Source organism: Cervus elaphus, chromosome 5, assembly GCF_910594005.1.
Source record: "Cervus elaphus chromosome 5, mCerEla1.1, whole genome shotgun sequence".
In the NCBI taxonomy this organism is placed as follows: Eukaryota; Metazoa; Chordata; class Mammalia; order Artiodactyla; family Cervidae; genus Cervus; species Cervus elaphus.
In genome coordinates this window covers 37,703,851-37,729,464 of record NC_057819.1, presented here as the reverse complement: position 1 = coordinate 37,729,464, position 25,614 = coordinate 37,703,851, and the positions used below count along the sequence as shown (strand labels likewise).

Below are 25,614 nucleotides of genomic sequence, written 5' to 3'. Positions count from 1 at the left end.
CACCTTTAGTGCAGTTTTGTTTGTTTTTGTTTTTGCCTTGAGGAATTGAAGAATTTAGCTGTATCCATGCTCATAGTGAAGAGATATGGGAAGCTAAACTTCCTGTAGAAGTTGCTTGTGGGGCAGAAGACAGGAACTCCGCAGAGCTTTGGCACAGCTGGGACTGAGAACAACTTGTATTCATGAAACATGTAACACTTCCAGAGAATCAGCTGAGGGAAAAAAATCTCCACGACATCCCACTCTCAATATAGAATAGGGCCTCAAATCACAATTTGAGAAGTATCAAAGGGTGATCTATAAGGACTAGAGAACTCTGGGTCACATATTTGTTTATGCTTATTAGTTACATGATAAACCACACTTATTCCATAAAGTGGGTACACATATTATCAATTAAATCTTTTGTTGCTTTCATAGGTCTTGATTTAATAGTTCATCTTTTATAAGATTAAGGAAAAGTACCTTGATTGAGCTCTACTGATGTTTGCTATCACCATTCTATAATAGTACCCAGGGTAGGAAAACCAATTAGACAGCAATCCTTAAAAACTAGAACCTAAACAAAGCCTGTACAACTGGGTATGCTGCACGGAGGATTATTAGTCTTAATTAATATGAAGAACCTAAGGAGATGGAAAAAGCAGAAGGCATTCTCTCATCACAAACAGAATCACACCCCCCAACATTTACTCTAGCCATATCAAGTTATCCTTGAATGTGTCTTCAGAGATAATGTGGAAGCAAAATGACAAGTTAAATAACCAACCAGAAAAAGGTTAATTTCCTTTTTCTCATCCAAAAGTGAGAACAGGGTGAATTATGTCAGAAGACTTTTCTTTGTTTTCTTAACCATTGACTATACAGATTTATAACCAATTCTTCCTATATTATTATTTAGTTTTATTATCATAACAATTACACATTTTTCAAAGTGAGCAATCATGTCTTTTAGTTTTCATGAATCTCAACAATACCACGTTGTCTATATATCCTCAATGTACAATAGATGGTCACGAAGTTTTCCTTAGCAAATCTTCTTTCTGACTTTGGAGTCACTCCTTAATCATGCAGCAATAACTAGCGAATTAGAAGCGTATGGATCATAAGGGACAGAATTAACCAAAAGAGAAGTAGATCAAGAACCAGCATAATGTCATAAAGCAATTACCCTCCAATAAAAAATTTAAAAAATAAATAACACTGCAGTGAAAAAAAAAAAAAAAAAGGCTGTTTTGTGGTTCTGTTGGAGATGAATGGGTTAAGTTGTGAACATGTTCTCTTAAAATTTGTGTGTTAAAAGATAACTTGCAACCACTACTAAAGGCGCAAACTTGTTTGGAAGTATTAAAAGTTTTTGTTTAAGAATAATTCGTTCTCTGGAACCCTCTATTTCAGTGGTGTTGCTATGTACAGTGAAAACTCAGGTTGCATGGCCTAAGCATAGACATGCGCAGCATGACCTAAGTCACTTTACTTGCCAAACTGCATTTTCGGTAAGTCTAAGGCTTTGATTAAAATTTCAAGTAATTGTCTTCATTTTATTTTTCCTATTTTATTTGGCAAGTTAAACACTAGTTACTAACAACATAGACATCTTCGGTGTCCAAAATTGTTAAAGCAGATAAATGAACACACACAATCTAAAGATACCCTTAGGAAAATTTTTCTGATGATAAGACAGTAAACAGAAAATCAGTGAGCCTGCATTGTAGATGGTAAACTTAGGATAGGAGAGCTTCCACAAGATGCCGAACATGATATTGAATGGCAGTTCAGTGTGAAAAGTAGACATCATGGAAGGAGAGAAAGAAAATGGTAATCAGAAAGAGAAAACCTATGCACCCCATGATGAAATTGCTAGGTTTGGCAGTGATTTCAGAGTTTTCAAAAAAATGAAAAGAGTAACCCCATGGGACAATAACAAGACATTTAGGATATAACACATTGCAGAAGCCTAAAGGGAAAGACACTTTCTTTAGGCTACCCTTCCGCAACAGCACTGTAAATCCCCTGTTTAGCTATATAAAAGTTCAGCCATCAAAAATTTGGCAACCTAGGGCACAAAAACAGACCCAGAGATCAATGGAACAGAAGAGAGAGCCTAGAAATAAACCCATGCACATCCAGTCAACTGATCTATGACAAATGAGGCAAAAATATGTAATGGAGAAAATAGTCCCTTCAACAAGTGGTGATGGGATAACTGGACAGCTACACATAAAAGAATAAAATTAGAACATTTTCTAACACCATATACAAAAATAAACTTAAAATGGATTAAAGACCTAAACGTAAGGCCGGAAACCATAAAATTCCTGGAAGAAAACATAGATAGAACACTCTTTGACATCAGTCATAACAATATTTTTTGGATCTATTTCCTAAGGCAAAGGAAACAAAAGCAGAAATAAACGAGACCTAATTAAGTGTAAAAGTTTTTGCAGAGCAAAGGAAACCATCAACAAAACAAAAAGACAACCTATAGAACAGAGGAAAATATTTGCAAATGATATGACCAATAAAGAGTTAATATCCAGAATAAATAAACAGTTCATACAGCTCAACATCAAAACAAAAACAACTCGATTGAAAAATGGGCAGAAGAACTGAATAGACATTTTTCCAAAGAAGGCATACAGACGGTGGACATGAAAAGATGATCAACATCGTTAATCATCAGAGAAACGCAAACCAAAACCACAACGAGATATTACCTCACACCTATAATGGGTATCATCAAAAAGAACACAAATGACAAATGTTGGCAAGGATGCAGAGGGAAGGAAGTCCTTGTACATTGTTGGTGGGAATGTAAATTAGTACAGCTACTAGTTTACTACATACTAATTTAGCTACATAGAGAACACTATGACGCTTCCTCCAAAAACTTAAAATAGAACTACAGAGTCTGTGATGTCACAGAAAACTACCATATGATCTAACAATTCCACTACAAAGTATATATCTGAAGAAAATGAAAATACCAATCTGAAAAGATACATGCACCCCAGTGTGCATAGCAGCATTGATTACAGTAGACGAAGTATGGAAGCAGCCTCAGTGGTCATCAGCTGATAGATGGATAAAGATGTCACCCACTGACCCACACACACACACACACACACACACACAGAGTAGAATACTACTGAGCCATAAAAAAGAACAGATTTTTGCAATTTTCAGCAACGTGGATCGGCTTAGAGGATATTATGCTTAGTGAAATACATCAGACAAAGAAAAACAAACACTGAATGATATCACTTAGATGTGGAATACAAATACAACAAACTAGTAAATACAACAAAAAAGAACAGACTCTCAAGATATAGAGAACAAACTAGTGTTTACCAGTGGTAAAAGGAAAGTGGGGAGGGGTGAGATAGGGGTAGGAAATTAAAAGGTACAAACTAATATGTATAAAATAAGTAAGATACAAGAATATATTTCACAGCATAAGGAATATAGCTAATATTTTGTAGTAACTATAAAATGGAGAATAACTTTAAAAATTATGAACCAATGAGTTGTATGCCTGTAACTTAGATAATATTGCAAATCAACTGTGTCTCAGTAAAAATTGTTTTATTTATTTAAATATTCCACCTCCAGTGTGTGTGGGGGGGGAGGGGGGTAGAATTTGGCAACCTGAGGAAAAAGAAATTTTCCTAGTCACTGAATGAAAGTAGTTCAGACAGTAAAGAATCTGTCTGTAATGTGGGAGACCTGGTTTCAGTCCCTGGGTTGGGAAGATCCCCTGGAGGAGGGCATGGCAATCAACTCCAGTATCCTTGCCTGGAGAATCCTGATAGACAGAGGAGCCTGGTGGGCTACAGTCCGTGGGGTCACAAAGAGTCGGACATGAGAGGGACAAAGCAGGCTTAAAACTCAACATTCAAAAAAACTAAGAACATGGCATCAGATCCCATCGCTTCATGGCAAATAGAGGGGGAAACAATGGAAGCAGTAAGAGACTTTATTTTCTTGGGCTCCAAAATCACTTCAGATGGTGACTGCAGCCATGAAATTAAAAGACGCTTGCTCCTTGGAAGAAAAGGTAAGACCAACCTAGACAGCATATTAAAAAGCAGAGACATTACTTTGCCAACAAAATTCCATCTAGTCACAGCTATGGTTTTTCCAGTAGTCATGTATGGTTGTGAGAGTTGGACTATAAAGAAAGCTGAGCACCGAAGAATTGATGCTTTTGAACTGGGGTATTGGAGAAGACTCTTGAGAGTCCTTTGGACAGCAAGAAGATCCAACCAGTCCACCCTAAAGGAGATCAGTCCTGGGTGTTCATTGAAAGGACTGATGCTGAAGCTGAAGCTCCAATACTTTGGCCACCTGATGTAAAGAGCTGCCTCATTTGAAAAGACCCTGATTGCTGGGAAAGATTGAAGGCAGGAAGAGAAGGGGACGATAGAGGATGAGATGGTTGGATGGCATCACTGACTAAATAGACATGAGTTTAAGCAGGCTCTGAGAGCTGGTGATGGACAGAGAAGACTGGCGTGCTGCACTTCATGGGATCACAAAGAGTTGGATACGACTAAGTGACTGAACTGAATAAAAACTGTTGTATGCTTGTTCAATATACTTAACAAATCTTGGAGCAAAGAATGGGAAAATGTGACAATTCCTTCAATCAAACACCTTGGGGGAAAAATCTAGCTAATATGCATTTTTATGGTTGTCATAAAGCAGTTTAGTGCTATGGAAAACAATATGGAAATTCCCAAAAAAAATATTTTTAAAAAGAAATTAAAAAAAAAAAAGAAATAGAACTACCATATGATACAGCAATCCCATTTCTGTGTATGTTTACATATATCTGAAAGAATTTATATTAGGATCTCAAAGAGATATCTGTACTCCCATATTCATTCAATTTTGAAATCACAACTCTGTAAATTGCTATATGGATTAGTTAATTCAGAGTTATGTTAAAACTATATGATATCCATTTCCATGGGAAATAATTGGATTTTGAAGAGAGATTAAATAGACATAAGAAAAATATGCTTTCAGCCTGACTCATTAAATATGTATTAGGAATCTCAGATATGAAGATGACACTTAAAAAAAACCACAAAATTGAATAATTTAGTCAGAACTCAAGATTTAAAGTTTAATAAGCTGCTGACTACTCTATTATCTCAAACACAGTGTTACCATGGTCCTTTATTTCTATACCTTTTACTGGGAAAACAATAAATATTAAGAAAAGTATTCTGCATATATGATCAGCAATTGTTGTTCCTTCTTACTCTAAGTCTGGAAAATAATGCATCTGTTTAACATCCTGGCTGCCCTGGTATTCTCATAGAAGACTTTTTTTTAACAGACTATTCCAAGAATATCCTTTGTTTCCTCTTGCTGTATAACATTCAATCCACTGTAAACAATGAAAGCTTAGCCTTCCCCTCTCCTCATTGGTACCCTCTCTGATGAATCAAGAAACAGAAGCATTATACAGAGTGAAGTAAGCCAGAAAGATAAAGAACATTACAGCATACTAACACATATATATGGAATTTAGAAAGATGGTAATTTTAACCTTATATGCAAAACAGAAAAAGAGACACAGAAGTACAGAACAGACTTTTGAACTCTGTGGGAGAAGGTGAGGGTGGGATGTTTCGAAAGAACAGCATGTATATTATCTATGGTGAAACAGATCACCAGCCCAGGTGGGCTGCATGAGACAAGTGCTCGGGCCTGGTGCACTGGGAAGACCCAGGGGAATCGGGTGGACAGGGAGGTGGGAGGGGGGATCGGGATGGGGAATACATGTAACTCTATGGCTGATTCATATCAATGTATGACAAAACCCACTGAAATGTGAAGTAATTAGCCTCCAACTAATAAAAAATAAAAAAAAAAGCAGAAGCATTTTGAATGAATGTTTACATATCAGATATTTAGTTTATCAGTTATTTCTTCCCCCAGTATTCTTCCAGAAGCAATCTGGTTATAGACACAGACATGAGGCACTTTTTGTCAGCAGTCTCACTGTCCGTTTGCGTATGTGCTTCATTGTACAGGATGTACGGACTGCGGCTACTATGTTCGGTCATAGTTTCTTTGCTGGAAAATGGGATCTGGTTTCTGTGAGTCCTGACCCTTCATATCTGATTGCCTGAAGAAATTTGTTTCCTTGAAATTCGTCTGTTATTTCGGTACCTTCGCGTTGTCTTAATCCTTCACAGTTTTTCTCAACTGTCCCACCAACTGACTGCTCCTTTTAATGAATGAGGGTACAGTATTGCAGACAATATTTTAGGATAGTCTTTTCAGAATCAAGATGGTCTACAAACATGTTCACTCATATGCTTTACTTTTGCATAGTCTTACAAAGTATGGGAAATAAATTGTGATTTTGTTCTAATATTTCCTGTAAGATCTCACAATTCCTATTGAAAGTTTAGCATGTCTCATTTATTATGTCAGCTCTAAATTCTACATTTTAACAGTTAAATGATCCATATATATTCATATGTAAGCATTCTATAGATTTTAACACTACCAATTTTAACATAATAGAAAACTATTAAAAGTTTTCTTCAAAGTTATTAAGCAGTTAAATTCCTAAAGGTGTACCTATAAACTCATGAAGACTGAAAATGATATAGTTTTATGCTGCTGACATTTATATTTTGTTTATATGCATAGCCTTCCAGGTTTTGATGGCTATATAATTAATCTAACGTATTTTGAGTAAACTACTGTGTAACAAATGTTGTTATTATTATTCAGCCACTCAGTCCTGTCCAACTCTTTGTGACCCCATGGGCTGCAAGCATGCCAGGCTTCCCTGTTCATCACTATCTCCCGGAGCTTGCTCAAAATCATGTCCATCGAGTCCTTGATGCCATCCAACCATTTCATCCTCTGTCATCCCCTTCTCTCCCTGCCTTCAATCTTTCCCAGCATCAGGGTCTTTTCCAATGAGTAGGCTCTGCACATCAAGGGCCAAAGTATTGGAGCTTCAGCTTTAGCATCAGTCCTTTCAATGAACATTCAGGGTTGATTTTCTTTAGGATTGACTGGTTGGCTCTCCTTACCAGTCCAAGGGACTCTAAAGAGTCTTCTCCAATACCACAATTCAAAAACATCAATTCTTCGGTGCCTAACATTCTTTACGGTCCAACTCTCACATCCATACATGACTACTGGAAAAACCATAGCTTCGACTAGACAGACCTTTGTTGGCAAAGTGATGTCTCTTCATTTTTATACTCTGTTTAGATTTGTGATAGTACCAAATGTTAGGATGCTGATTTCTAAGCATTGTAATCAATCAGAGGATGACTGAAAGGCTGTGCTTCACATTACATCTACTGCTTTCCAGGCTGTTGTGACAAGCTATCTGGCATTCACTACACTTACATGAAAAATCACTTGTAGCACAGATGCCATTAGAAGCGGTCTGTACACTGTAAGTTTCAGCACCAGATGGAATGAATGTCTTGTAGACACTGTGTCCTGTAAGATAGTTTCTCCAGTTGCCAGACTCTGGCATCAGTGGTTTCTCTGAATGTGAATTATCCTTCAAAAATTTATTGTACATTATTCTTCCAAAAAATATATCCTTCTACTATATAACAAGATGAAAATTTAAAGTGTCTGTAAGTAAATACTACACTGGAAAAATGAAAAACCAGGCTCAAAAAACCAAACGTGAATACAGATGGCAGGGAAAGCTCAGGTAACTGTTTTCAGCATAAACCACAATAACAACACCTTACTTACCATTCAAGGAAACACCAAAAAAGAGACCACAGGATATGTAATTCCTCCTCATGGGGAGCAGTTACATTAACCCTGAGAATTCTATATAGTCGGAACCAAGGAAGTAAATAAAGGTTTACCAAAAATACCCCTCATTTAACTGATTGAGAAAATGAAATTAGGACACTTAGTTATTAGGAGATCTGATTTGGCAATCTTATTTTGAATATAAATATCTTTCTTCTGAACAACAGTGACAACAACAAAATATAAAATAAGTGCATCTTGAAATATTTTCAGTGTATTTTGTCCATTCGTTTTATGGACTATCACCAGGTTTTTTGGTGTGTTGAAGCAAACAAAATCCATATACTGTTAACATAAAAAATACATTCATTGGAAGTTAAATATGCATTATGACTTATTTGTACTATAACACTGTGAATGGTGAATTTCTCAATTATTTCAATAAAACACTTGCAGTATGACACTAATTCATTTTATGTTTTTAAGTATACAGTTTTAATTAAAAGCTGTTTTTCTGTTTTTTATTCAGTGCTATTAAAAATTCAACATACTACAGTCTGAAAAGAAAAATAATAGTATGCAGGGTTCATTTAGTCTGATCAGAATAGGAAGCCCTCATAACAGGCAACCTCTGGCTTATTTAAAAGTATAATTTTGTTGAACAAACGGATGAATCAAGGCAATTGATTTTATAAGATGTTTAAAGTACTATTATTGAGCTGTTTAGTATAGGTAGCAGCTGTGCAAAACAATTTACAAAGTTGAATTTTTTTCCGTTAAAGAACCTTAAAATTAGGTCCAACTTCTATGCCTATTTTTATTTAAACTCAGTTTGAGGACAACATAGATTCAATCCATTCACAAGTTTATCTGTTAAATACATTTATGAGTTTAATACTTAGTTAAATATGATTTTTAACTTCATATTTAGAAGTGTTTGATTTAGAACATCTCCAGTGAGGGAAAAGGTATTTATAATTCACCATGAAGTGTTTCTATTTCCCACTTTTCTAATTTTTTATGTTTTCTCTTTTCGACCTTAAAATAAGCATACTCTGAGATCACAGATAATCACTTAAGTGCATGTTTCAGTTTTGACTCATACTCCAGCCAAGCATGAAGGCAAAGGATGAAGATAGGGTTGACTGACTCTCCTCCAGAAAGAGGGAGGGGAAAATTCAATATAAACACACCCATTCCAAACACTATGGATTTATGTACCTTTGAAATCCTGGAAAGAGATGAATTCCATGCAGCGTCCCTGGACAGTGTTTGTGCTTTGTAGATGTTGTAGATACGAAATACTTCTCTCTAGATGGCAAAGCTTGACTGGAAACATTATATCTGCCAACTCGCAATTATCCACAGACTATTATTAAATTTGAAAATTAAACAGACCTCTGCCTTCTCTCTTTATTTCACTTATATATTTTTTCTTCTTGCTAAGCTTTTGACAATTTCACCTCCAAGTGGTTTTCCACCAAAATATCTACCTGGAAAAGAACAAAGAAAAAATCAGATCACTCTGAATCCTAAAAATGGACTAGGTAAAAATGATTTGGTTAGAGAAAAAATTAGCTCAGCCAACACCCAACAAATTTCCAAGAAAAATCTTGTCACATCCTGGGTAATAGTTCAGAAAAAAAATTTTTTTTTTCATTTAAACCTCTGAAATTGTTTTAAAAGTCAAAATACCAGGCAATAGCAAGTGACAATACATCATCCCTATTGCCTTATATAAGTAAGGTATAACCTTATAAGAGTTGGCCATTTTTGTTATAATCAAGCAGCCATTTTACTTGCAATGCTGTTTTTTCCTCTAGCTCAGCAAAATAATTTGCCAAAATTATTTATGCCAAATTTATGCCAACTTTCCATAAATTTGGCAAGAGTACTATCACAATTGGGGCTTCTTAGGTGGCACCAGTAATAGAGTTTGCCTGTCAATGCAGGAGACACAAGAGATGCAGTTTCGATCCCTGAGTCAGGAAGATTCCCTCAAGTAGAAAACAGCATTTCAGTCCAGTATTCTTTCCTGGGAAATTCCACAGAGGTGCCTGGAGGTCTAAAGTCCATGAGGCCGCAGAATTGCACAGGCCTGAGGGACTGAGCACACATACTATCACAATTGAATTTCCATAGGAAAGAAATTTTAAAGCATGTTTTCCAAAAGCACATAAAAGTTTAGAAACAAAATATGTAGCTAGGAAGCCTTACTAAAGTGACTCAAGTGAATTTAGTTTTCTTCTATTGCCTAAAAGGCAATATATGAAGAAACTAGATTATACATGTATGCATTTTTTCCCAGCTAAAAATCTCTTTTCCCCTCTTCTTATAAGAGTTCAAGAGAGACCACTCTAGGGGTATATTTTCATAGGCATTTCCTCTAATTCCTACCAGCACCAAGGTATTTTTCTGCTAGCTCTAAAGGAAAAAAGGAGAAGTCTAGTCCATGATCTGAGAGTACCAGTTACTCAAATGTTTAATGAAAAGATCTGTGCTTCTCACTTTTTATCCAAATGCCTGGTACTATAAATGCACAAACATAGTCTTGGAATAGGTGACAGAACACTCCAAGGAAAACCCTTGTCCAATTTATTTTAATGAGAAGCAAATGATAAAAAGATGAAAGGCAACTTTTGCCAATTCTCTCTGTCTGACTTTCACTGATATAAATTTATATATGTGCTCAGTGTTAAGAGCACAACCCACAGTGTTGCTGAAATAGATTTTGGTTAACATAATGTATATGATATGGCAATTTTTAATTTCCTTTTTCTTGTTTAGACTTTTCATGCACACCTACTTTCAATGACAGTACTTAAGAACTTTTCTCAATTTTTTGCCAGATATTTCCTATGTGTCTGCTGCTAGTAACATGTTAGTATCATGATGACATTAAAAAACAGATTTGGCACAGGCAAATTATATGTTGTATATAAATCAACTGAAAATAATTTATAATACAATTAATCTGGTCAGAATGCAGGGGAATTTGAAAAGAGAGAGATCTTATGAGGAGTTAAAAAAGAGAACAAGGAATAATCTATAAGAATCCTCACTATATTCCCATATAGCAACCTGACACTTGGTGGTATTTAGAAATTATCTACAGAATGAGTAACAGAGTTTGAGGACTGGGTAATCTAATCTGTACAGTAAGTCACATAAACCGGAACTTGAGTATGACTCCATGAGGAGTTTTATATTCCAAAACTACTTGGTGATAGCCCAGTTCTGATAAATATGAGAGAATTCCAACTAATATCGGAGATACCCCCGAGCCACTGCTGGTGGGGAATCATGGTCAGTAATCTAAAAAATGCCAACAACCATGAGCATTGGATTATGGAAGCCCAAAACAGTATGTTAACCATCAATCTCCTGCCTAACAATGCTTAAGGAATTTTCAGGATGACATTAACAGACTAAAGAGCTGGAAAACAAACAAATATGTCTGACATTCATTATATATTCTTTTCCCTTGATCTTTCTGTTTCCTACCGTACTTCCTCTTGCTCCCACCTCCATCATTGCACTTATACAAGTAAAAGCAGTATTTAACCCTATACAGTTTGAAAACAGTTTATCCTGACAGTAATGTTTGAGTGCTATGCTAAAAAGTACGGTCGAGCCTCTGGTTCTTCCCTAATTACACATAAGGAAAACATTCCATGCAATAAAAGTAGTTTTGTCTTCTCAAAGTTCTGGGAATGATATTTATCCAAAGGCCAAATATCCCATCTTCAGAGCAGAGGCATCATGCAGCTATGGTGTCATCGTAGAATGGAGACCATCCGGGAAAGTGGCCACTTGCCACCACCTCTGGATCCTGACAGAAGCACTGCATGTTTCTGTGGGTTTACATTCCACAGCTGCTGCCTGGATGAAGTTCCCGCTAGGATTGTTCACTTAGTTACTTCCTTCTAGCCCATTCCCCATAGAACATGCAAAGGACTAGCACCTGCTTGCTTTGAATGCTGACTGAGGAAAACACAGGCTCCAAGAAAGTTCTTAGAACCTGTGGGGATGAAATAATGCAACTAGGAAGCTACACAGGGTATGCTAATAGGAAGAGTTTCCAGTGGCTTAAGGTTTTGGACAGTTAAACTCAACTGAGAAAGGAAAGGAATTAAAAATGTGTTTAACTATCATTGCAAGATTGACCTGACATAAAAAAAAAAACTTGACTCCTTTTGGGGTAGCAAGCATAGGACTCATTCTATGAAGTTAGTTTGGGTCATTTTAATTCTCTTCAAATAGTTATCTGTGGACAGGTGACTCATTCTACCAAAACTGAGTTGAATTCATAATCCATGACTGGACATTCTATTTACCTTGTTTTCAACAAGTTCTCAAGAAAAAATGCCATATTCTTAGAATTTTCTTTTCTAGTAAAACTGTATCTGAGCTTAACAAAGTTTTGTTTGTTTAGAGTAAAATTTAAACTTTTATAAGCATTTTAAAGTAATTTCTGCTGACTCAAGCTTCACAAGTTTCCATCTCTAAAGAAGGCAATTTGAAAATCCCTCCCAGAGACAGGGCATCACAAAAGAAAACACTCATATGTCATAAAAAAAAAAAAAAAACAGCAAATATAAAACCACTCTTTGAGTAAAAGGAGCCTATTCTTTTACACTAATTAGAGATTTATCTGTTTGAGTCTTTTATGCAAAATGAAGAACACAAAACCCAGGTCCTCCTTGAAATAAGTACCTGTTCCCCACCTTCTTCCCATGTATTTATGTGTATATTTACTTTTGTTTTATATTTTAACACATAGTTTTAAAATGAATGTTCGGTATAAAAACTTATACACTATAGACAAGTTAAAAAGGGAAATAAAAATACCTGACACCCTGTCACCAAGGAATAAGCAGAAATAAATTTTAGGTGTTTGAGAAAACACCTAACTAGACTTTTCTCTATATACAGTCTAAGCCTGTTCATTTATGTCTTATCCATGCTACAGGTACACAGATAGACAAAGTTTAGTAGAAGCTTAATGATGATAAAGCATCTATATTTTACAGTTTTATAATCTGCTTGTATTTCATTTAATATTTTTGCATGTCTATAAAATAGAACTACATTATTCATTTTGATATTTGAATCATAAACATGCCAATCTCACTACACTTTTGCCATCACTGGGTATTAACTTTTTCTAATTGGATGGGTAAAAGATGATATTTTGTTTTTAATGTTATTGCATTTATTTGATTTTTAGTCAAATTAGAAAAATTTTTAGATGTTAGTGATTATTTGTTTTTACCTGCTTGAGAAATTGCCCAAACTCTATGTACTTTATTCTATTTAGTGTTTACTTCTGTTCTTAATTTCTTATGGTTATTATATTTGTATATCACTGATATTAAACTCTTTGTATTTTACATGTTTTAAATTATAGATAATATTCCTAGACTTTCATTTACAATGTGAATAAATGCACACATGCATGTGTGAATATAAATATAGTATTTATCATTTTCATGAATGGAATTCTCTCTTTAGATTATATGCTTCTTTATCAAAGACTGCAATATTTATTCTGTATTGCACACAGAATATGTGTGTGTGTGCTAAATCGCTTCAGTCATGTCCAACTCTGTGCAATCCTATGGACTTCAGCTCGCCAGGCTCCTCTATCCATGGGATTCTCTGGGCAAGAATACTGGAGTGGGTTGCCATGCCCTCCTCCAGGGATCTTCCCAACCTAGGCATCAAATCTGCATTTGTTAAGTCTGCGTTGGCAAGTGGGTTCTTTACCACTAGCACCATCTGGGAAGCCCATTGCATTCAGAATATACGTTTTCTTAAATTTTGGTGGGCAAGAAACAGTGTCTATTAACAAAGTAATTTGTTACAGAATAATGTGTAGATACAGAAGAAAGAAAGAGGAAAGAAAGAGAAAGACAATGATTGAGAGAAGAGTGAAAGAAAAAGGATTACTTACAAGGATTTTTCCCACTTGGCTTTATGCTTTAATCTAATTGTTATTGTCAGTCAAGCAAAAGACCTGTGAGTAGGTACCTACTTAGAATTCAAAAGTTTTATCACTTATTACCAAAATTTTTTCACAATAGTGACCAAACTATCAGTTTCCAAAGTTGTGTCATCATCTAAGACACAAGCTAAGCTTCAACTGAAAGACTGTCACTGCACAATATTTAGTCTTGGATGGATATTTTCAAACAGAATGATTTATAAAAGCAGAAGACTGGTTCACTCATGTGATGAGCAATATCACTATCTAGCCACCAGCTCTGTCATTATTTTCCCAAAGTTGTTTGGTCACAATGTAGTCAGAAATAGCAGAACAAAATGAGGAGTGATTCCTTAATCCCATCATATAATGAGAGTCATCACTGTGTGATGAATGCTGTGTGCTATGCTGTGCTTACCCTCTCAGTCATGTCCAACTCTTTGTGACCCCATGGAGTGTGCAGCCCACCAGGCTCCTCTGTCCACGGGGATTCTCCAGGCAAGAATACTGGAGCGGGTTGCCATGCCCTCCTCTAGGGGATCTTCCCAACCCAGGGATTGAGCCCAGGTCTCCCACACTGCAGGAGGATTCTTTACCCTCTGAGCTACCAGGGAAGCCCACAATGAATGTTAGATGGCTCCTTTACAACATGACAAATACATGCTAGTTGATCTCATAAGATATATATATATATATATCATAAGATATATATATATATATTTTAGATTGGCATAGCTGTCTCTGTCTCTGTGGCTGTATATGGCTGGTTTTTTTTTTTCAAGTCTTCTATGACTGACCAAAACCATTCTGATTGACATCCCATCTTTTTACAGAAGGTATGTTACTTTGTAGCCCTTCTATCCTAGAAACCATTCTTAATGTACTTAAATAAAAGACTTTAAATAGATCTGTTCTATTATTTAAAGTTTTATTCTCAGAGCACCATGTCATTTCCAAATTATTACAGTATGCATCATGTTATCTCCTAAATATCACTTAAAATAAAATTTATAAATTATAAAGCAATCTTTCATTTTAAAAGTAACAAAAAATTTTAAATTCTGGTTGTAAGATGCCAGAAAATAGTCATTATGGCAATAATTGTAATATTTAACAACATATTTATATAATGAGCTATACTTGATCAATCTTTTACAGTACTAGTAATAGTATAGTAATATGATAATATAGCAATAAGACAAATGTTTTAAATTCCTGTTGTTAGTGTATAGAAATGCAACAGATTTCTGTGTATTAATTTTGTGTCCTGCAACTGTACCACATTCATTGATGAGTTTTAGTAGTTTTCTGGTGGCATCTTTAGGATTTTCTATGTATAGTATCCTGTCATCTGTAACAGTGACAGTTTTACTTCTTCCTTTGTCTTTGGATTCTTTTTATTTCTTTTTCTTCTCTGATTGCTCTGGCTAGGATTTCCAAAATCAGGTTGAATAAAAATAGTGAGAGTGGGCATCCTTGTCTTGTTCCTGACCTTAAAGGGAATGCTTTCAGCTTTTAACCATTGAGCATGATGTTAGCTATAGGTTTGTCATATATGACCTTTATTATGTTCAGGTATATTTCCTCTATGCCCACTTTCTGGAGAGTTTTTATCATAAATGGGTTTTGAATTTTGTCAAAAGCCTTTTGCATCTATTGAGATGATCATATGGTTTTTGTTCTTCAATTTGTTAATATGGCATATCATATTGATTGATTTGTAGATATTGAAAAATCCTTGTGTCCCTGGGATAAATCCCTTTTGATCACAGTGTATGATTATTTTAATGTATTGTTGACTTCAGTTTGCTGTATTTTGCTGAGGATTTTGCATCTGTGTTCATCAGTGATGTTGGCTATGTTGGCCTACAATTATTTTGTGTAATAACCTGATCTGGTTTTGATATTAGGGTGGATTTTTATTGTGTTTTTTCTAAATTTCTATTTCTTGTTCAAATTATGTGGGAATTTGTTCTTCATGTCTGTGAATACTATCATATGATAATATGCTGGTCTTTGAATATTACCTTCCTTTTCTCTATTCTTTTAATAGAAACTATAACCAGTAGCAAGTGGTCAAAAATAAAACATCTAGATGCAAACGAAAATTGTAAAATAGCAAAACACTGGATCATCTATTCCTGAATAACTGAGGGTTGGCACTTGTCCACAACATTTTCTGAATGATCTAGAGGGACTCGTTTGTCTTTGAAACCAACTCTTTCAAATGATCTCCAGTTTTAGGGAAACTTAAACTCTACTGCTTAAGTAAAAATTCAAGTTGATTTCTCAGTTCATATAAGAAAAATAAGGTGTGCTGTCCCAGGTTCAGGTGTTCTGAATTTTTAAAAGTATGCAGTAAATTTGATAATTAACTTTTGGATAAGGAAGCATGCAGGATATAGGACGCACTTCAGGAAGAAAAAAAATACGTGTGGTGTTAGCAGAATGGGAAGGCTGCCCAGAACATGTCCCCTGCTATAAGATTAGTTTGGGAATTAGGGATTTACAGTGCTTACCCCCATCTAGAGGGGACTTGGCAATATTCCCTAGAACTGCAAAGATAAATTGGTGGGAGTGAAAGAAATAAGCAAAGGGCAGAGGCTGCTGGAAAACAGGCTTTCCTGTCACTAGGCTGTGATATTGTAGAGTTTTGAAACCAACCTAGGTTCTACCCTGAGAAAGAAAGACAGTTTCTCTATGTTAACAGCCACGGCAACTGACTAATTCAGTATCCTAACAGTCGGCCTGAGAAACATAACATAAAAGTCTATCTTGGAAGAGGAAGTTAGGGCAGGGTCATCCAACTCAGCCAAAGAGCTCCTTTCTTGATCTCCTGTCACAGTCAGGCATCCAGTGGAGTTTTGAGAGTAAGATTGGATGATAATGATAAGGAGGATGACGATAAATGATGACTATAGTGAGATTTGAAAATAATTAGAAGACTACTGAAGAAAGGAAGAATTTTTTTTTTTTTTTAATCTGAGCATTTCAGTATAAGTGCAGTAGATAGGGGCTTCCCTAGGGGATCAGCAGTAAAATATCTACCTGCAAAGCAGGAGACTCAGGAGACCGGGGTTCGATCCCTGAAGGTCCCCTGGAGGAGCGCAGGGAAACTCACTCCAATATTCTTGCCAGGAGGACTACAGTCCATGGGGGTCCCAAAGAGTCAAACAGGCCTGGAGCAACTGAGCGCAGCACATGTGGTAGATACGAGATACTGGCAAAGAACTTAAATGTATTATTTTCTAAAGGAAACCATCAGGAATGTCTGTCATTCAAAAAGACAAACGAAAAAAGATTGTTTAACATAGTGAAGTCGTTTCTAAAAGCTACTGCCAAAATAAAAATCTTGAATTCCTAAACGGAATTATTTATATTAAGCAACATAAAGCAGAATAAAAAGTTTGCCTGGAAATTCCCGTCACCTGGCCCTAGACACCACTTTTGATTTCTAATTTTGCTTTCAAAAAATTAAAAACTCCAATTTAAAATAAATCATTAGTAGTCTCATTTTAAATATTTTAATGAGCAGACAAATGTAACTTATTATTGTTTCCCTTAATGTCTTCCTTCCTTCTTCTGTCCACTCTTTTTATTTCTCTTCTCTCATTTTTTCTTTCCCTTCCTCCTCTTCATCCCTTGCCCCTACTTACTTCTTTTTCTCTCTCCCCAGGGTTTGTATTCTAAACAGCCTGCATTTCCTCAAATCAGAGACATTTATATTGTAGTATTTCTCTTAGAAATATAGAGGATAAAAATTTTTAAAAATAGCAAAACAACCCTAACTCCCAAACTATATAGATAGAATTAGACCCTAGCTCTTCTGCCTGCCTGCCTCCTCAACTGACTTTTTCTCCACACTTAGAAACATAGATTTTAGGCCACGATCACACAAATCCAACTCTTGTGTTAGTCCTGTTGGACTTCTCTAGAATTCAGTGCTTCCCTAGACCTTCATTAGAAGTTCTAAGTGGGGGGAGGTGCTTCTGCAGAACTCAACGTAGACCTAACCATTCGCTGCAATAATGAACTGAACAGATTACATAGGGAGGGTTAGGAGTTCCAGACTCATTCCAGCCTGAAGCTATGTACATTTCACTGTATGTTATTTTAACTCTCAAACCAGAGAAACTCAAAGATACCAAAGATTATACCTTTAACAGTCTGTTGTGACTAGCAGTGGCTTCTAATATAAAATCGTCATTGAATATAACATCGAAATGATGTTACTCTTGACAAAAAAAATCAAATCTTCATAGAAGTCTTTAAACTTTCACAAAGCATTTAATACATTTTTCCTTCAGTATTGTGCTGTATTTTCTCAGTATAGGAAGACACAGGGTCTGTGTTTACAGCCAATATGGAAATTTTTCTTTACACTATAGCTGTCCCACCAGGGAGAAAAATACTGGATTAGTATGACCATGGCACAGCATCAGTTTCCTTAGATGTGAACAGGGAAAACCATGAGAACTGAAGTACACACCTCAACCCCTTCAACAAAAACTGGATGAAAGGCAGATCTGTGTTAAACTATCTATAAATTTTCACTTATGAGATGAACAGATTCTGAGGATCTAATGTATAGCCTGGTGACTATAACCAATAACACTATATTGTATACTTGCAATTTGCTCAAACAGTAGATCTTCAGAGTGTGTGTGTGTGTGTGTGTGTGTGTGTGTGTGTGCACACTCAGTATCTCAGTCATGTCTGATTCTATGACCCTATGGACTGTAGCCCACCAGGCTCCTCTGTCCATGGGATTTTCCAGGTAAGAATGCTGGAATGGGTTGCCATTTCTTCCTCCAGTGGTCTTCCAAAAACAGAAGATAACTATATGAGTTGATGGAATTAACCATATATTAATTAACTTATTGTGGGAATCATTTCATGAAGTATACATATGTCAAATCATCACATTGTAAACTTTAAATATATTACAACTTTATTTCAATAAATCTGGAAGAAAAATAGAATCCATCTCATCTTCAGATCCTTACTCCTCTCTAGGGTTGCCAGATAAAAATAGAGGATGCCTAGCTAAATTTGAATTTCAGATTAAACAACAAAAAAATTTTTAGTACAATATATACCATACTTATACTAGAAAGTATTTGATACTTATTGAAAATCAAATTTAACACACAGTCTTGTAATTTTTTTCCCTCTGCTAAATCTAGCTTTCCCATACTATAATACACCTCTCCCAACTAGCCCCTTATCCTATTTTTGTCTTCTTGGCACTTATGATATAGTCTGGTGTTACATGTTCATTCATTTTTTACTGGGTCATTGTCTTTGTTCTAGCACTGAAATGTTAGCTCTATGGAAGTGGAAGTATTGCTATTTTGTCTCTCACTAGAATTGGAGCCCCTAGAACAATGCTCAGCATATAACAGTTGCTTGATAAATGTTGAATGAATTCATTGAACTAACAAATGAAACATTTATCTAAAAACCCATTGCTTGTCCATCAGATATATCTATAACTCATATGGATGACTGAATCTATAGTGTCTGCTCTTTATCTTTACTATTGATTTTTTTCCCCAGTTAGGTTGAAGCCACTCAAAAATAATAGATGAGGCTAATATTTGTTGAGTACTTACTATGTGCCTGCACTCTAAGTGCATGTACCTAATAACTCACAAAAACTTTATAAATTGGTACAACTTTTACTCTCAATTTGGAAATCAGTAAAATGAGGCTTAGCAAACAAACATGTCCAACTTCACATAATCCAATTATCAAGCAAGATTTGAGGAGCTCATTTAAAACTGTCCAGGGGGTAAAGCATTTCTCAGTATTTATTCTTTGTTTTTATTATCTTATATAAGTGAAAACTTAAAAAAGACACATGAATAATGTTCTTGCATTTTTCTTTTTATGAATGTGTTTTTCCAAATCCTTGTCTAATATACTTACAGGAAGGAAGAGAAATTACTAACAACTAACTTAAATGAATCTTTGCTAACAAATTTAAATTAACTTAGTACTTCATTCCCCAGAGGTAAAATTATATGGCTTTTTAATTAACTTTTCTTTACTAATTACAAATAATTAAATAGAGCATTAATACAATTTCACGAGAGTTTTCACATTTTACTAATGCGGTTCTACACACACTCAAGGAAACTGGAGAGGGCTGCAGTGTGTTTTCTTATGTTATTCAATATTACAGGCTTCCTTCCAAAACAAGCAACTAAAATGAAACACAGCTTCCCCTCCCAAGAGGGTTTCACTTGCTCCCCTTCTTGCCTCCATTCCTTTGACCCCCTTGTGTTTCTTCCTGTGCTTTTGACTTTCCTTCTCTTTCCTTCTACCCACAGGCACTTTTGACGTGGCCACAGATGGGAGACTGAGATCAGAAAAATACCTGTAGAACCCTCTACATGTGGAGCTGGCAGGCATTCAACACAAACGCAATTAAAGGGCTTACCCTTGCGTGAAATATTTGCTTTCCTGATAGTCACCAACATTAAACTTTAGGAATGCTAGGGCATAGTGTTTTTAGGTCAGGACCAAGGTCTTCAACTTCTCTTTCCTCAGAGTTATTGTTTATAAAGTTTGAATGTCATATCAAAAGGCCCACCAAGCAATCAATAGGAAAGTGTGCATTTTTATTAACATCCACTTGGGACAACTGCATCTACCATTGGTATTCATTGACCAGGGTCTGCGAAGTTATAACACACCAAGCCAGGGGTACTGAAGAGCATTGTTCATGCAATAAATATTAAATGGGAGAATGCACCACGCCTGGGCTTCCCAGGTGGTGCTAGTGGTAAGGAACCTGCTTGCCAATGCAGGAGTCATAAGAGACATAGGTTTGATCACTGGGTCTGGAACATCTCCTGGAGGAGGGCATGGCAACCTGCTGCATTATTCTTGCTTGGAGAACCCCCATGGACAGAGGAGTCTGGCAGACTATGGTTCATAGGGTTGCAAAGAATCACATATAACTGAAGCAGCTTAGCACGCATGCACACACCACCAGTGTGAAGCCTTGAAGTTCACCTACAATGATGAACACAGCAACTAAACAGGAAAACGCAGGGTAATCGATAAAGGTGCTTGATCTTCCTTATTCCTTTCTACTGTAGAATGTCCACAAATAAAAGAAGACTAAAGTAGAATATTTGTTTTCCCTTTGCAAGGATAAAAGTGTTTCAAATGTATAAATTTAGTCAATTCGTTGATATTTAGAGAAGAAGAAACACATCTCATAAGTTAATGAAGCATTTAAGTTCTGAAATCTGGGGGCGGGGGGGAGTAGTAACTTTTTTTTCTTTCACCCTAAATCAGTGAAAATGGTCATGATATTACAGTCATTGATTTCAGTCACCACATTTTACCCTGCACTGTATCCTTGGAATCTAGTCTTATAAATAAATGCTGTTCAATAAATATTTGTTAAGCTTTAATCATAAGGTATACAATGCTAAGAAATGCTTTGAAATGTTAAAGAATATGTAGAAGTCTTTGATCTTCTTCAAAAGAGAGAGTAAAATGAGTAGACAAACACTAAAAGCACTCTTAAAATGTAAGTAACTGTTTTTAGGTGTTCAGGGTGTACCAATCATACTACTAAGGACTTTGGAAGCATTAAGTTATTCAGTTGTCAGATCACCTTGGGAGATAACAAACCATTTTTCAGATGAGAAAACTGAGACTTGGGGGGCTTAAAGAAGTTGCCCAAGATCACATCTCCTAAGGGGTGTGTATTAGCTTCTTGTAGCTGATGTAGCAAATATCACAAACCTGGAGGCTTAAAACAACAAAAACATCTCCTCTCACAGTTTGAGAAGTCTGAAATAAGTATCACTCGGCTGAAATCGAGCTGTTCTCAGGACTGTGCTCCCACCAGAGTTTCTTCAAGGAGAATCTCTTCCTTGACTCTGTTTCCTGTGGCTCCTAACATTTCTTGGCTCGTGGATGCTTCTGTTCAATCTTCAAGGCCATCATCTTCAAATCTCTCATTGGTCGGTCTTCATAGTACTTTCTCTTCTGTGTGTTTGGATCGAATCTCCCTTTGCATCTCTCTTAAAAAGATACTTGTGATGGCATTTAGGACCCATTCAGATAATCCAATATAATTTCCTCATTTCAAGATGTATGATTTAATCATTCTGCAAAAACTCTATGATATTAGGTAACATTCACGGGTTCCTTTGATTAGGACCATCATTCCCTCTAATAGGAATTAGATTAGCTCTAGGATTAGCAGGATTATATCTAGGATCTGAATAGGTAGTCTGCCTCCAGAGCCTTTGCTCTTAACTATTGTGATATTATGTCTCCAGGATATAATGTTAGAGAGAAAATACAATGAATAAGAACCTTAACCTCCTCCAGGGGATCTTCCCAACCCAGGGATTAAACCCAGGTCTCTCACGTTGCAGGTGGATTCTTTACCATCTGAGCCACCAGGGAAGTCCCTAATAAAATATTAGATGAACATAAAAGGCTGGTGGGAACTACTAGATATTTTATGGAAAGGAGAGAGAAAGTGAAAGGGGCATTTTCAGAATGATTGTTGTCCTGTGGTTTGGAGTGTGCTCTAAAATAGAGAGACCTGAAATCTGAGTATAGGAGAACAGGAGGGAAACAATTACAATAATTTATGCAAAAAAAAATGATAGGAGCCTGAGCTGGGGTGATGGTGAAGGTACTGGAAAATTTGGGCAGGATATATGAGAGAAGAAATGCTAAAGCTTGTACCTAAGTAGATCAGAGAAACAACAGAGTTGGAAGAACTTTGCACTCATTCAACAACATTTATAAGGACTACCTATAGGCCAGCCATTTCTTGGATCCAAATATGGAGAGTTAAATCACAGTTCTCAACTTCAAAAAGCAGGATAAAAAATGAGAACAAATCAACAAATGATTCAAATAGAGTGTGATGTGAATGACCTCACAGGGAATGTGGCAACACAGTGAAAAAGCACTGTTCAGGATGGGTATGGAGTCAGGACGGGTGTTTTATTTTGGGTTCTTTCCGAATCAAGGCTGACACAAAGATTCCAGTCCAAGTAGAATTTGACGTCAGTAAACACAATGTAAGGAAATGGGGATTTGAGACAGGGAAGAAAGGAAGGCCAATGAAGCATTCATTTTCAAGCCAGTTATCAATGTGGGTAACTGGAACTGAATTCTGCTGGGGTCCTCTAAGAGCCAGTGTAGAAAGGATGCTATAGCATTATTCCACCCATGGTTGAGATTGCTGCGAGATTTATACACCAAATCCCAATGAAAAATTAGAAAATCAGGTTGTCATAGTTGTCACAGAGGTGCCATAGTCTCTGCTTGAAAACTTTTTCACATGTAACTCTTACTTTGAAATAGCCCTTACAATAAAATTTCAGTGATGGTTAAATGTTCTTATTTCATATCATTCGGGAAGAGATTTATTAATACTAAGAATGCATCAGGAACCTTCAATCCAGTAATTGTATATTGATGGAAAAGAGTCTCTATTTCTCAGTATTGAGTGTATTTTTTTATTTTCCTGTTTCTCAAGATACCTTCTATCTGGAGCTACATTCACTATTTTCTGCACTTCAACATTCTCATTCTTACACAGAAATTGACTGTGTAAATAAGGCAGCATATATCTGAGCTAACATTCATTTTTCTTATATCTCTTTTTTTCAGAGGTTCCACAAAAATCCTTTCCTTCTTTTTTAGGAGGAGGTCTATATGACAATATGACAAATAAAAATTTTAACTGTACTTCTACAAAGTCATAGAAATAAAAAAATCCCATAGAAATGGATCTTGTTTTCCACCTGAGTTGTAGACTTATTTTCCACTTGCAGCAGCATATAAATCCTTCAGAACTTCCCTGCACGGGCACCTCCCTTCACCTACGACTTCCCACTCCCTTACACTGTGGGCATTTCAGTGACTTATCAAACTATTAGAGGGTTAGTCCATCAGGAATCTTATCACCTGCAGTTTTTATGGACTGTTCAGTAATAAAAATAGAGAGGAGTTTGAACTCCCTGACATGGAAACCTTCAAGAAGCTATGGAATGTGCTCACTGGTATTTCTGGTATCTTTTAAATGTCAAGAGAGCAGAATTTCTCTTGTCAGTTGTCACAGAAAGGCTAACAATTAAAGCCATCTGCTCTTCATTTCACTCCCCAAGGGCATCTCTCATTTTTCACCAACTTCCTGTTGTTGACAGCACAGTTCCTCCCAATTTCTCTCTGAAACTGTGAGGTCACCGCCAGGCTCAGGCCGTTAAGTGAATTGCCCATTTGCTTCAGCCTCCACCGTGTCCCTTGCCCGGGAGCCAAGCCTCCAGTAACCGACTGGGACCCTGCAGGAGAAACAGATCATGAAGGACATCAACTCCTCCTCGAGCAAGGCCGCTGAGGGCAATGGGCATGCTCGTGCCAGGACTACCAGGGCAGCTGACCCTGCTTTGGGGGGCACTTTTTTATTTAAGAAAAAAGATAGGGAGAAAGGAAAAGAAGAAATAGAGAAAGAGGGGGGAAAGGGAAAAGAGGCAGGAGGAAGAGTTAAGAAAGGAACAAAGAAAGGGAAGGAAGACAGGAAGAAACAGAATAGAAAATGGAGAAAATGGAAGAAAGAAAGCGTCGGGGGGTGCTGGGGGTTAAGAAGAGTTAGTCTGTGTTCTTTTTGAATTCAAGTTTATTACTTAATTCTGACGGGGTTAAAATACTTGTCAATCACAAATTCTATATGCCTTTATTGCAGTGTTTATCTTAAAAGAAGGTTGGTGGCAAATGAAAAAGAACATAAAGTAGTGATATATAAAACAGGTTTATAGATTCCATAGATTCTGTAAGAAACTTAAAGATGAACTAACTGCAGTGATTCAAACCAATAATTTTGTTGATTAATCTAATCAAGGATTTTTCTTTTTTGTTGTGACTGTGAGAGAGCCATGGGACAATAAGAAAAGTAATCCCAATGCTAAGAGGAAAATCACCTTATAGTTCTGGGGATAGATTTATTTTTCTGCCTGATATCCAAGGCCATCAAATACTAAGTACTTATGAAAGTTGTGAATTCATATTGCAGTATTTGAATGAAACTTATTCGTCAGCCCAATCCAGACAAAGGTAAAATTTCTAGAAATTCTGTCAGCCTGAAGATCATGGGTAAGATGGAGAAATACACACTTGTTTTTTTCAAATAGAAATTTTAAAATACCTAATCAGACCTGTTAGTAGGCATTTCAGTTTTATATGTACTTTCAACTGAAACAAATGAACAAATTCTAAGGAACTTTCTGGCTCTATAGATAGAAGAATCAAACAAGTCACTTTAGGACTCCAAGGACATAGTATTTACTTAGTATAGATAGAGTTTATCTAGTATGCTAGTAACTAGCATAGTAGTATACTGGGTAAACTAGAGTTTACCTAGTATAGATAGTATAGATAGATAGATAGTATAGATAGACTAGCAAATTAGTCACTGGAGAGATTCATTTACTTATGTCCCTTAGGCACTGTTCAGTAAATTGCTGTTGTAGACTTTGATAATGTAATACCTCATGTGAAGGACCCTGTAGTCAGCCTCTTGGCTTATTAAGAATAGAGTCAGAGTAAACATTCTTCATGGAATCGTCTCTGGATATTTCTGAGCTCATAAAATGCAAAGTGCCAACACCATGTGTGAGGTTTAAATTTGTGTCAAAAAATATCTACATAGTTTTTAAAAATACAGAACTAAAATCACAAGTTCAATAAGATTTCTGCACAGCTTTTGTTCTACAGCATCCAGAATGGTGACAGCCTCAGAGAATGTATTCCCTAGTGATCATCGAGTTGTCATTTCTTGGAATGTTTTCTTTCATAAGCTAGAACAAAATTACTAAAAT

General features: G+C 36.1%; 1 long non-coding RNA gene across 3 annotated transcripts in view; it reads right to left on the bottom strand.

Moving 5' to 3' along the window:
* LOC122694085 overlaps window positions 1-25,614 on the bottom strand; it is a 273,416-nt gene that overhangs the window by 55,421 nt on the left and 192,381 nt on the right. For all 3 annotated transcript variants that reach the window (XR_006341103.1, XR_006341102.1, XR_006341101.1), the window contains one exon: window positions 8,983-9,254. This is a non-coding gene — a long non-coding RNA (uncharacterized LOC122694085). The remainder of the gene's footprint in view (window positions 1-8,982; window positions 9,255-25,614) is intronic.